Consider the following 11243-nt stretch of genomic DNA (forward strand, 5'->3'; position numbering starts at 1 on the left):
TATGGGACGTAACTGCTAAGGTCATCAGTCCCTAAGCTTACACACTACTTAACCTAAATTATCCTAAGGACAAACACACACACACCCATGCCCGAGGGGGGACTCGAACCTCCGCCGGGACCAGCCACACAGTCCATGACTGCAGCGCCCCAGACCGCTCGGCTAATCCCGCGCGGCCCCGTATTTTTGTACAACCCCTGTATGAGTGAATATTTCTGCTGTTTTTCTTCAGACACCGCCGGATTATAAATAACTGCATCATCTGCCAAAAGTCTGATGTTAATGCACGTACGTAAATCGGGAGTATAGCAACATGAATCAGATGGCCGATAATTGTCAAGTTCGTGAAGAGGTTCATCTCGTAACAGGTAATACGAGGGTGGTTTGAAAAGTTCTTGGAATCACCATGAGAGGGCAACACTAGCGCAACGAATTGTTCACGTGATATTCATTGGACTGTTGCCTGTAAACACGCGTCACGTCAGTGCTCTTGGAAGAGCTGCCATTCTTATAGGCAACTGCAGATTACCCGCGTCTCGTTGCAAAATGGAGCGCAAGATGGAAGAAGCGTTAACGTGAGTTTTGCTACAAATTAGGAAAAACGGTGACCGAGAGAGACATGGAGTGGTGGTGTAAGTGTAGTACATTCAAGCAGTGAGTAAACCGTTGTTAAAAACGCTTTAGTGACGGTAAGGACGGGGCTGAGAATGAAGCGTGTTGGGGGAAAAGAAATCAATCCTGGACAACATCGAAGCAGTGCGATGGGTGCTTGCGGATGATCGCCGTTCGAATACCGGCGGAAGAATTATAAGCAAGGACACAATCATTCTCAGACTTTGTGGATGTCCAACAACGCGTGTTCGAGCGATTCCACATGAAATGTTTGCTTTACAGGTTACAACAGCTTTATAACCAATGTCAGAAGCATGTTGCAGCTGATGGTGATAACGTTGAGAGCCGATAAAGGTATGTTGTTCGTAACTCTGGTTTCCTTTATTATCTTAAAACATTCATCGAACTTTCCAAACGCAGTTTGAAATGTCCATCTAGCTACTAACAAACCAATTGGAAAAACGGAAATTAATTTTAAGAGCGTAACAGTGTCGTTTTCGTGCTCAGTAACAAACAGAAATACAGAGACAGTGTAAGTAGGCTGTTTAGGTTTGTATGTTGGTAATGAACTGATATATATATATATAACGACATTTTAACATCATTAAGGTAAATACATTGTTTGTTCTGTATCAAAATATTTGATTTGCTAACTATACCTATCAGTAGTTAATGCCTTCAGTAGTTAGAATCTTTCATTTAGCTGGCAGTATTGGCGCTCGCTGTATTGCAGTAGTTAGAGAAACGAAGATTTTTGTGAGGTAAGTGATTCATGAAAGGTATAGGTTATTGTTAGTCAGGGACATTCTTTTGTAAGGATTATTGAAAGTCAGATTGCGTTGCGGTAAAAATATTGTGTGTCAGTTTAGTGTTCATCAGAAGAAGTAAAGAGAGAAATGTCTGTGTACGTTCAGTTCTGCTCAGCTGTTTGAAAATCAAATAACGTAAGAGGTTTATCAGCATAGTCATTTATAATTTTTCTAAGGGGATGTTTCAACAGTAACAGATTAAGAGATTCTTAATTTTAATTGACGTAGAAGACCTTGGCCTTGATCTAGGTAAAGTTGAACAGTTACATCAGCGGCAGAGGCGTAAGTTGCGCAACCACTTCAGTGTTAGAAGAAGTGAGAGAGGGGTTGTTTTATTGTTTGTCTTGGGGTACTGACAAATCATGGGCTAGTCCGACTCAAAATACCTCGGAGCAAACGCTCTATCGCCAAATGGTCAGCTCGTATTCCGAAAATATCGCTCTTGTGAAACACAACCAGCTCTTTATTTTCATGAAGTAATGAGTGCTGTAGACAGGGGATCTCAAATTCACTCCATATTTAGAGAAAGCATTTTAATACTGTTCCTCACAAGCTGCTTCTAATCACATGGAGTGTCTATGGAGTACATTCTCAGCTGTGCGACTGGAATTGTGATTTCCTTTCAGAAAGATCACACTTAGTAGTAACGGAAAGTGATCGAGTAAAACAGAAGTGATATCTGGCGTCCCTCAAAGAATTTTTTTAAGCCATCTGTTATTCCTAATCTACACAAACAATTTAGAAGACAATCTGAGTAGACTTCGTATATCCATAATTGAAACGGACTACTTAGGACGTCAGCTAGTATAATATGAAAAATGACGAAATTCCTCCAGCTGCATTAAGGTGTTGCTTTTATTGGCAACTAGTTTCGATGTTGTTACAACGTCATCTTCCGGCCCATACTTATTGACAACCACCGTATGTGTCTAACACTAGTAGTCAGTGGTGACATAGGCATGTTCCATGAAGAAGACACTAGTAGTCAGTGGTGAGATAGGCGTGTTCCATGCGGAAGACCTTCCGCATGGAACACGCCTATGTCACCACTGACTACTAATGTTAGACACATACGGTTGCTGTCAAGAAGTATGGGCCTGAAGTGACGTTGTAACAACATCGAAACTAGTTGCCAATAAAACCAACACCTTAATACAGCTGGAGGAATTTCGTCATTTTTTTACATAATCTGAGTAGAGGCTGTTTGTAGAAAATGCTATCGTTTACCGTCTAGTAAAGGCAGCAGAAGATGAGTTTCAAAATGATTTAGACAAAATATCTGTATGGTATTAAAAGTAGCCACTGAACATAAATAGTGAAAGGTGTGTTTTCATCCGCATGAGTACTAAAAGGAAATTGCTAAATTCTGGTTACACGATAAAGTACACAAATCTAAAGGCTGTGAACTCAACTAAATATTTAGGGATCACGATTTCCAGTAACTTATATTGGTACCACCACGTAGCTAATATTGTGGGAAAAGCTACCCAACTTTACTGTCAGGAGACGTAGAAGAAGCAACATATCTAGTAAAGAGCTTGTCCGTCCTCTTATGGAGTATTGCTACGCGGTATGGGATACATATGAAACAGGATTGACAGAGAATATTGAAAAAACTACTAAGGACAAAATTATGTATTATCTCGAAACATGGGAGACAGTTTCAAATGACAGATCACAGCAATCAGCCGTCCATTTTTCCGGTTTTATTAGGCAAACCTAGATTTAGGCTGGTGACTAGCCATTATCAATGCTAAAAAAATACAATTAGCAGATAGTCAGGCGATATCATAAAAAGTAACTACTCGTGGCATAACCTATACGGCTCATACATTAGACTACATACCAGTATTTCATTCTCTCAATGCATGTCCTAGTACGTCAATCCCCTGCTGTTCGGGCTTCTTTGGCACTTCGTTCAATTGAGTGAGCAAAATGGTTCAAATGGCTCTGAGCACTATGGCACTTCACATCTGAGGTCATCAGTCCCCTAGAACTTGGAACTACTTAAACCCAACTAACCTAAGAACATCACACAGATCCATGCCCGAGGCAGGATTCGAACCTGCGACCGTCGCGGTCGCGCGGTTCCAGACTGAAGCGCCTAGAACCGCTCGGCCACAACGGTCGACTATTGAGTAAGCACTGATAATGGCTGGGCACCAGCCGAAATCTAGATTTGCCTAATAAAACCTGAAAGAAAGGGACAACTCACTGCTGTGCTCTATCATTTGAAACTCATATCACAGTCATTAAGTGCAACCATGTTCCTAATGAAAGGTAACTTGATGGGGGAGTGTCAAGGTTATTATACGTGGGTTGGGATGGCAGTCATTAAAAGAAAGGCGTTATTCGTTGCGACGTTATATTTTCACCAAATTTAAATCTCCGCCTTTCTACTCCGAATTCAAAAATGCTTTGTTGACACCCAGCTACCAAAGGAGAAGTGATCGGCGCTGTAAAATAATAACAATCCGGGCTCTCACGGAAAGAATTAGTTGTTCTTTTCTCCCGCGTGCTATTCGAGAGTGTAACGGTAGAGAAATAGTGTGAAGATGGTTCGATGAACCCTCAGCTAGACACTTCAGTGTGAACTGGAGAAGTGATGTAATAATTTATGTCCCCCTCCGATGATTTTGTATAAATTTTGACACGGAAATGGCATGGATAGGTGAACGTGCAGTATAGAGACGATCTTCTCCAAATGCGGTGCATATTTGTAGCGAGCTATATGAAATTTAATTGAAGTCGTCGTAATACAATGCAAAGGTTGAAAGAAAATTGGGATTTAAAACATTTAGTAAGCATTTTTGATAGCGATTAACATACCACGATGCATTTAAGTACACTAAAGCGTCAAAGAAACTGGTATAGGCTTGCGTATTCAAATACAGAGATACGTGAACAGGCACAATGCGGCGCGGCGGTCGGTAACGCTCATGTAAGACAAGTGTCTGGCGCAGTTGTTAGATCGGTTACTGCTGCTACAATGACAGCTTATCAAGATTTAAGTGAGTTTCAACGTGGTGTTTTAGTCGTCGCACGAGCAATGGGACACAGCATCACTTAGGTAACGATGAAGAGGGGATTTTCTCGTAAGGCAATTTCACGAGAGTACCGTCAGTATCAGGAATCCTGTAAAACATCAAATCCCTCACTTCGCTGCGGTCGGAAAAAGATCCTGCAAGAACGGGACCAACGACGACTTAAAAGAATCGTTCAACGTGACAGAAGTGCAACCCCTCCGAAACTTGGTGCAGATTTCCATGCTAGTCCATCAACAAGTGTCAGCATGTGAAATATCATCCATATGGGCTTTCGGAGCCGAAGGCCCACTTGTGTACCCTTGATGACTGCACAACACAAAGCTTTACGCCTCAGCAGGGCTCGTCAACACATTGCCGGAAGAAGTGGCCGTGCGGTTCTAGGCGCTGCAGTCTGGAACCGCGAGACCGCTACAGTAGCAGGTTCGAATCCTGCCTCGGGCATGGATGTGTGCGATGTCCTTAGGTTTAACTAGTACTAAGTTCTAGGGGACTAATGACCTCAGAAGTTGAGTCCCATAGTGCTCAGAGCCATTTGACCCAAAAAATCTCCGACGTTGGACTGTGGATGACTGGTCGGACGAGTCTCGTTTCAGATTGTATCGAGCGGATGGACTTTTACGACTATGGACACAACCTTATGAATCCATGGACCCTGCACGTCAGCAGGGACTGTTGAAGCTGATGGAGGCTCTGTAATGGTGTGGGGCGTGTGCCGTTGGAGTGATATGGGACCCCTGATACGTCTAGATACGATTATGACAGGTGACACGTATGTAAGCATCCTGTATGATCACTTGCGTCCGTTCATGCCCATTGTGCATTCTGACGGACTTGGGAAACTCCAGCAGGACAATGCGACACCTCACACGTCCAGCATTGTTGGAGAGTGGCTCCAGGAACACTCTCTTGAATTTAAACACTTCTGCTTTTCACCAAACTCTCCAGACATGAACATTATTAACCATATTTGGGATGCATTTAACCGTATTTGGGATGCATTGGAACGTGTTATTCAGAAGAGATCTCCCCCCCCCTCCCCCCACCCCCACCCCCGCCGTATTCTTACGGATTTATGGACAGCCCTGCAGGATTCTGCTCCCCTTCTGCGTATTCGCGGGTGCCCTACACGATATTAGGCAGGCGTACCAGCTTCCTTGTCTCTTCATTGTATAAGTACAGTATCTGTTATTCAGTTATTCATCCATTCACACGCAGGCGCCTGTGACTTCGACGCTATGTAGCGTCGTCGTATGACGTTTCCGGACACGTGGTCCCATCCTCATTTTGTTCCTCAAGACACCTCCCATATCTCCTCTAAGTGTGTCGGAAACATCCCGCATAAATGTCCCCCGTAATGCAAACTGTCTACTAGTGAAAACCGTGTCAAAGTCCGTTCATTATTTCCTGAGATTAGCCTTGAAATACATACAGAAACAAGCTACGTTGGATACAGAAAAATTATCAGCGAAAACATTTCGTAGTAGCATGATGGAATAACAGAGTTCAGTTGTAAAAACGGATTTTTGTTCACTTGCCACCCTGATTTTACGACCCACCACCTAATTGCTTAAGGTGGGTCTTCGTTGACCACTTAAACGCTGCGACCGGTACATGGGCGCTGATGTGGCTGAACCTCCACACCAGTTCCCGCATCAGATCGCACCGTTGACCGTGTCCCGCCACGTGGAGGCGGGTCATAGTTGATCGTGTTTTGTTTTTGTCCCTTCCATTTTGTTTTCTTTTACTTGGTTATCTTTGTTTGCTATTTGTTTTTCTTTTCTTTTCTTTATGGCAGATTTCCCAAACCGTTTAACAAAAATTAACATGAAATTTAAATTTTAAAGAAGAAATAGAAAAATATAGTTTAGAATGAAGAAGTGGAAAGAAGATAGGAAAGGAAGAAGTTTATAGTCCCTCCACCCTGGGGAAATGAGGATGAAAGCCTCGGAATTAGTTTTCAAGCCACTGATGCTCAGTCTCCAATCCTTTGCTTGCCTTTAACTAAGAAGATCTATGCTAATCTATAATTTCTATGCTAATTACTAAAGCTCTTAGTAAGATAATTACGTTCTTAACAGGTTTAAAGTGCCGTGTTTGCCTGTGGCAATTGTGACAGTGCGCCGACACTGTTTGCATCTATTCATGTTGAGCTTTAGTTATGTGTAATCTATTGTGATATCTGTACTTTATGTTTAGACTAATGCATTTCTGTCGGTCTTCTTTCTGTCTCGGTTTTCATCATCCACACTACGGGGTCTATGTAGGTGCTGCATCTAGGTTTGTCGTCTGTATGGTCTCTCGCGCCTGTAGTCTTTATGGCATTCATCTGAGATCGTTTCTGTAAGTACTTTTGTTCATCCCATAATTCTGGTGTTCTGATTGCACCGTATGTGTGTCGTTCAGTTTGAAAGTGTGGTATTCCTGGTGTGTTCCTGTGCTGTCTGTATTTCCCGCAAAATAGGATTGTGTGTTCGGGGGTTCCCATACCTCCGCATGTACATATATATGTATCTCTTAGACTCACGCGGTTCAAGTGCGTGGGATAAGTTCCGTAGAAATGCACCATGCCGCGGCTAGGATCGGCATGTTTCATTCTTAACCTTTCCGTGATATCCGGAAAAAATTTATGTACTCTCCGTCCCTTATCACTTGTGCCCCATTCTTCTTGCCATGTATCGATTTTCCATTGTTTCAGGTCCCGCTTGTTTTTCAGCGGAGAACCAGTTATTATATTAACCTGGTCTAGTCTGCCCATCTTTAACCAATGCCGTGCGGCCCGATGCCTGATTGTTACATCTATCGGAAAGATTCCAAGCACTACAACATTTCTTGAGAAAGAAGAAGAAAGCAGTCTGTAGCAGCAGAGCTACGGCGCCCGCAGCGGAGGGTGGAGGGTGCTTCGTCCCAGAGGAGGAACGCAATCATTGGCGCGCCGAGTGTTCGCCCCTACTGTGTGTTGATGCCACGCACGTGCCAATCACCGCCCAGGACGTCTGCCACTGCTTGGGGCCAGACCTCCCTCTGCACAAATGTTGGCGCGTTTCATTAACGCCTTCCTACCCTCCCCCTGTGTGGGGCATTCCTGTCTTGTATGGTGTGTGTGTGTGTGTGTGTGTGTGTGTGTGTGTGTGTGCGCGCGCGTTTGTATATTGCTTGGCGTCTCTCACAATAGTAACATATTGCCAACGTAAGCCCCATTTCCTTGCTGCCGAGGTATAAGAGATTTTTGAAGTGCGGCAATACTGACTAGCTATTTCTCTTATTAATTTAGCTTCCTGTCACAGATGCTTATTCGTTCCTTAGTTGTGACTAGTTTCGAACGAGTCCGTTCACTTCTGAATCATTGCCTGCTTCAAAAAGTACACCGTTATTGGAAATTTCACTACTGGCCATTAAAATTCCTACACGAAGAAGAAATGCAGATAATAAACGAGTATTCATTGGACAAATATATTATACTAGAACTGACGTGTGACTATATCTTCACGCAATTTGTTTGCGTAGATGCTGAGCAATCAGTACCCAGAACAACCGCCTCTGGCCTGGGCATTGAGTCAAACAGAGCTTGGATGGCGTGTACAGGTACAGCTCCCCATGCAGCTTCAACACGATACCATAGTTCATCAAGAGTAGTGACTGGCGTATTGTGACGAGCCAGTTGCTCGGCCACCATTGACCTGACGTTTTCAATTGGTGAGAGATCTGGAGAATGTGCTGGCCAGGGCAGCAGTCGAACATTTTCTGCATCCAGAAAGGCCCGTACAGGACCTGCAACATGCGGTCGTGCATTATCCTGCCGAAATGTAGGGTTTCTCAAGGATCGAATGAAGGGTAGAGCCACGGGTCGTAACACATCTGAAATGTACCGTCCAGTGTTCAAAGTGCCGTCAATGCGAACAAGAGGTGACTGAGGCGTGTAACCAATGGCACCCCATACCAACATGCCGGGTGATACGCCAGTATGGCGATGACGAATACACGCTTCCAACGTGTGCTCACCGCGATGTCGCCAAACACGGATGCGACCATCATGATGCTGTAAACAGAACCTGCCATTCGTGCGCCCAGGTTCGTCGTCGAGTACACCATCGCAGGCGCTCCTGTCTGTGATGCAGCGTCAAGGGTAACCGCAGCCACGGTCTCCTAGCTGACAGTCCATGCTGCTGCAAACGTCGTCGAACTGTTCGTGCACATGGTTGTTGTTTTGCAAACGTCCCCATCTGTTGACTCAGGGATCTAGACGTGGATGCACGATCCGATACAGCCATGCGGATAAGATGCCTATCATCTTGACTGCTAGTGATACAAGGCCGTTGGGATCCAGCACGGCGTTCCGTATTACCCTCCTGAACTCACAGATTCCATGTTCTGCTAACAGTCACTGGATCTCGACCAGCGCGAGCAGCAATGTCGCGATACGTTAATCTGCAATCGCGATAGGCTACAATCCGACCTTTATCAAAGTCGGATACGTGATGGTACGCATTTCTCCTCCTTTTACGAGACATCTCAACAACGTTTCACCAGGCAACGCCGGTCAACTGCTGTTTGTGTATGACAAATCGTTTGGAAACTTTCCTCATGTCAGCACGTTGTAGGTGTCGCCGCCAGCGCCAAACTTGTGTAAATGCTCTAAAAAGCTAATCATTTGCATATCACAGCATCTTCTTCCTGTCGGTTAAATTTCGCGACTGTAGCACGTCATCTTCGTGGTGTAGCAATTTTAATGGCCAGTAGTGTATAAAATCTTTTCGGTCATCGTATACGTACGTATCACTGAAGATAACTAAAACTAAACTAAAATCCTTCCGACCAGGCCATGAAGGCCCAACGGTACCAACCGGCCTCCGTGTCATCCTCAGCCCTCAGGCGTCATTGGATGCAGATATGGAGGGGCATGTGGTCAGCACACCGCTCTCCCGACCCTACGTCAGTTTTCGAGACCGGAGCCGCTGCTTCTCAATCAAGTAGCTCCTCAGTTTGCCTCACAAGGGCTGAGTGCACCCCGCTTGCCAACAGCTCTCGGCAGACTGTATGAACTAGCGCAGCCCAACAGCGCTTAACTTCGGCGATCTCACGGGAACCGGCGTTACCACTGCGGCAAGACCGTTGACACAGAAGATAACACTGCGACTAAAATCATGGGATAGCGATATGCACATATACAAATGGCGGTAGTGTCACTCAAGGTATAAAAGGGCAGTGCATTGTACTGAGTTGATTCATGTGAGAAGGTTTCCGTCGTGATAACAGCCGCAGGACGGAATTAACAGGCCTTGGAAGCGTGGTGGTAGCAGCAACTAGATGTACAGGACATTCCATTTCGGAAATCGGTGGGGAATTCAACATACCGAGATCCACAGTGCCAAAGTTGGGCCAAGAATACCATATTTCAGATACTACCGCTCACCACGGATGCCGCAGTTGCCGACGGCCTTCACTTAACGACCGAGAGCAGCGGCGTTTGCGTAGCGCTGTCAGTGCTAACAGACAAGCAACAGTAACTGAATTAACGGCAGAAATGAAATGAAATGAGCGTATGGCATTGGTGGCCGGAAGACCCCTCGCGGGGCGGTTCGACCGCCGCTCCACAAGTCCTTTAACGCCATTACGGCGACTTGCGAGCGAATGAGAATGAAATGATGATGAAAAACAAACAACACCCAGTCATCTCGAGGCAGAGAAAATCCCCGGCCCCGCCGGGAACCGAACCCAGGACGCCGTGCGCGGGAAGCGAGAACGCCACCGCAAGACCACGAGCAGCGGGCAACCGCAGAAAACATTGTGGAACGTACGATGAACGTATCCATTTGGACTTGCAGCGAAATTTGACATTAGTGGGCTCTGGCTGCAGACGACCGACGCGACTAGTTTTGCTAACAGCACGGCATCGCGTGCAGCGCGTCTCCAGCGCTAGTGACCGTATCGATTGGGCCTTAGACGAGTGGAAGTCCGTGGTCTGGTCGGATGAGCTGATTTCCGTTACTAAGAGCTGATGGTAGGGTTCCAGTGTGGCGCAGACCCCTCGAAGCCATGGATCCAAGTGGTCAACAAGGCACTGTGCACGATGGTGGTGGCTCCGTAATGGTGTGGGCCGTGTTTACATGGAATACACTGGATCCTGTGCTGCAGCTAAACCGACCATTGACTGGAAATGGTTATGTTAGACTAATTGGCCATATACAGCCATTCACGGACTTCATGTTACCAAACAACAATGGAGTTTTTTTGAATGACAATGTACCGTGCCACTGGGCCACAGTCGTTCGTGATTGGTGTGAAGAACACTATGGACATTTCGACTGAATGGTTTCGTAACCCAGATCAGCCTACATGCGTCTCATCGAACATTTGTGGCACATAACTGGTCAGTTAGTGCACAGAATTATGCACAGGCAACACTTTCGCAATGGTGTGCGGCTTTAGAGGCAGCATGGCTCAATTCTTCTGCAAGGGACTTCCAAAGTCTTGTTCAGTCCATGCCACGTCAAGTTGTTGCTCTACGATGGGCTATAGGAGGTACGACGCCATATAAGGAGGTACCCCATGACTTTTTCACCTCATAGTATATTGAATGCCAACTCTCGGCCGTCTCGTTCAGCAGTGACAGTCGGTTCTCCAATCCAGCTTCCTATGGGTCATCACATCTGTGTGGAATTGAATACACATCCTGACACGCTATTTGTAGCACACGTGAGATGTTCCCAGAGCGACTGCATGAGGACTAGCCTTGGCTCTTTAAATCAATAGTGTGAAAATTACGGTGCTGACAAGC

This window comes from Schistocerca piceifrons, chromosome 10 (genome assembly GCF_021461385.2).
Source record: "Schistocerca piceifrons isolate TAMUIC-IGC-003096 chromosome 10, iqSchPice1.1, whole genome shotgun sequence".
Lineage (NCBI taxonomy): Eukaryota > Metazoa > Arthropoda > Insecta > Orthoptera > Acrididae > Schistocerca > Schistocerca piceifrons.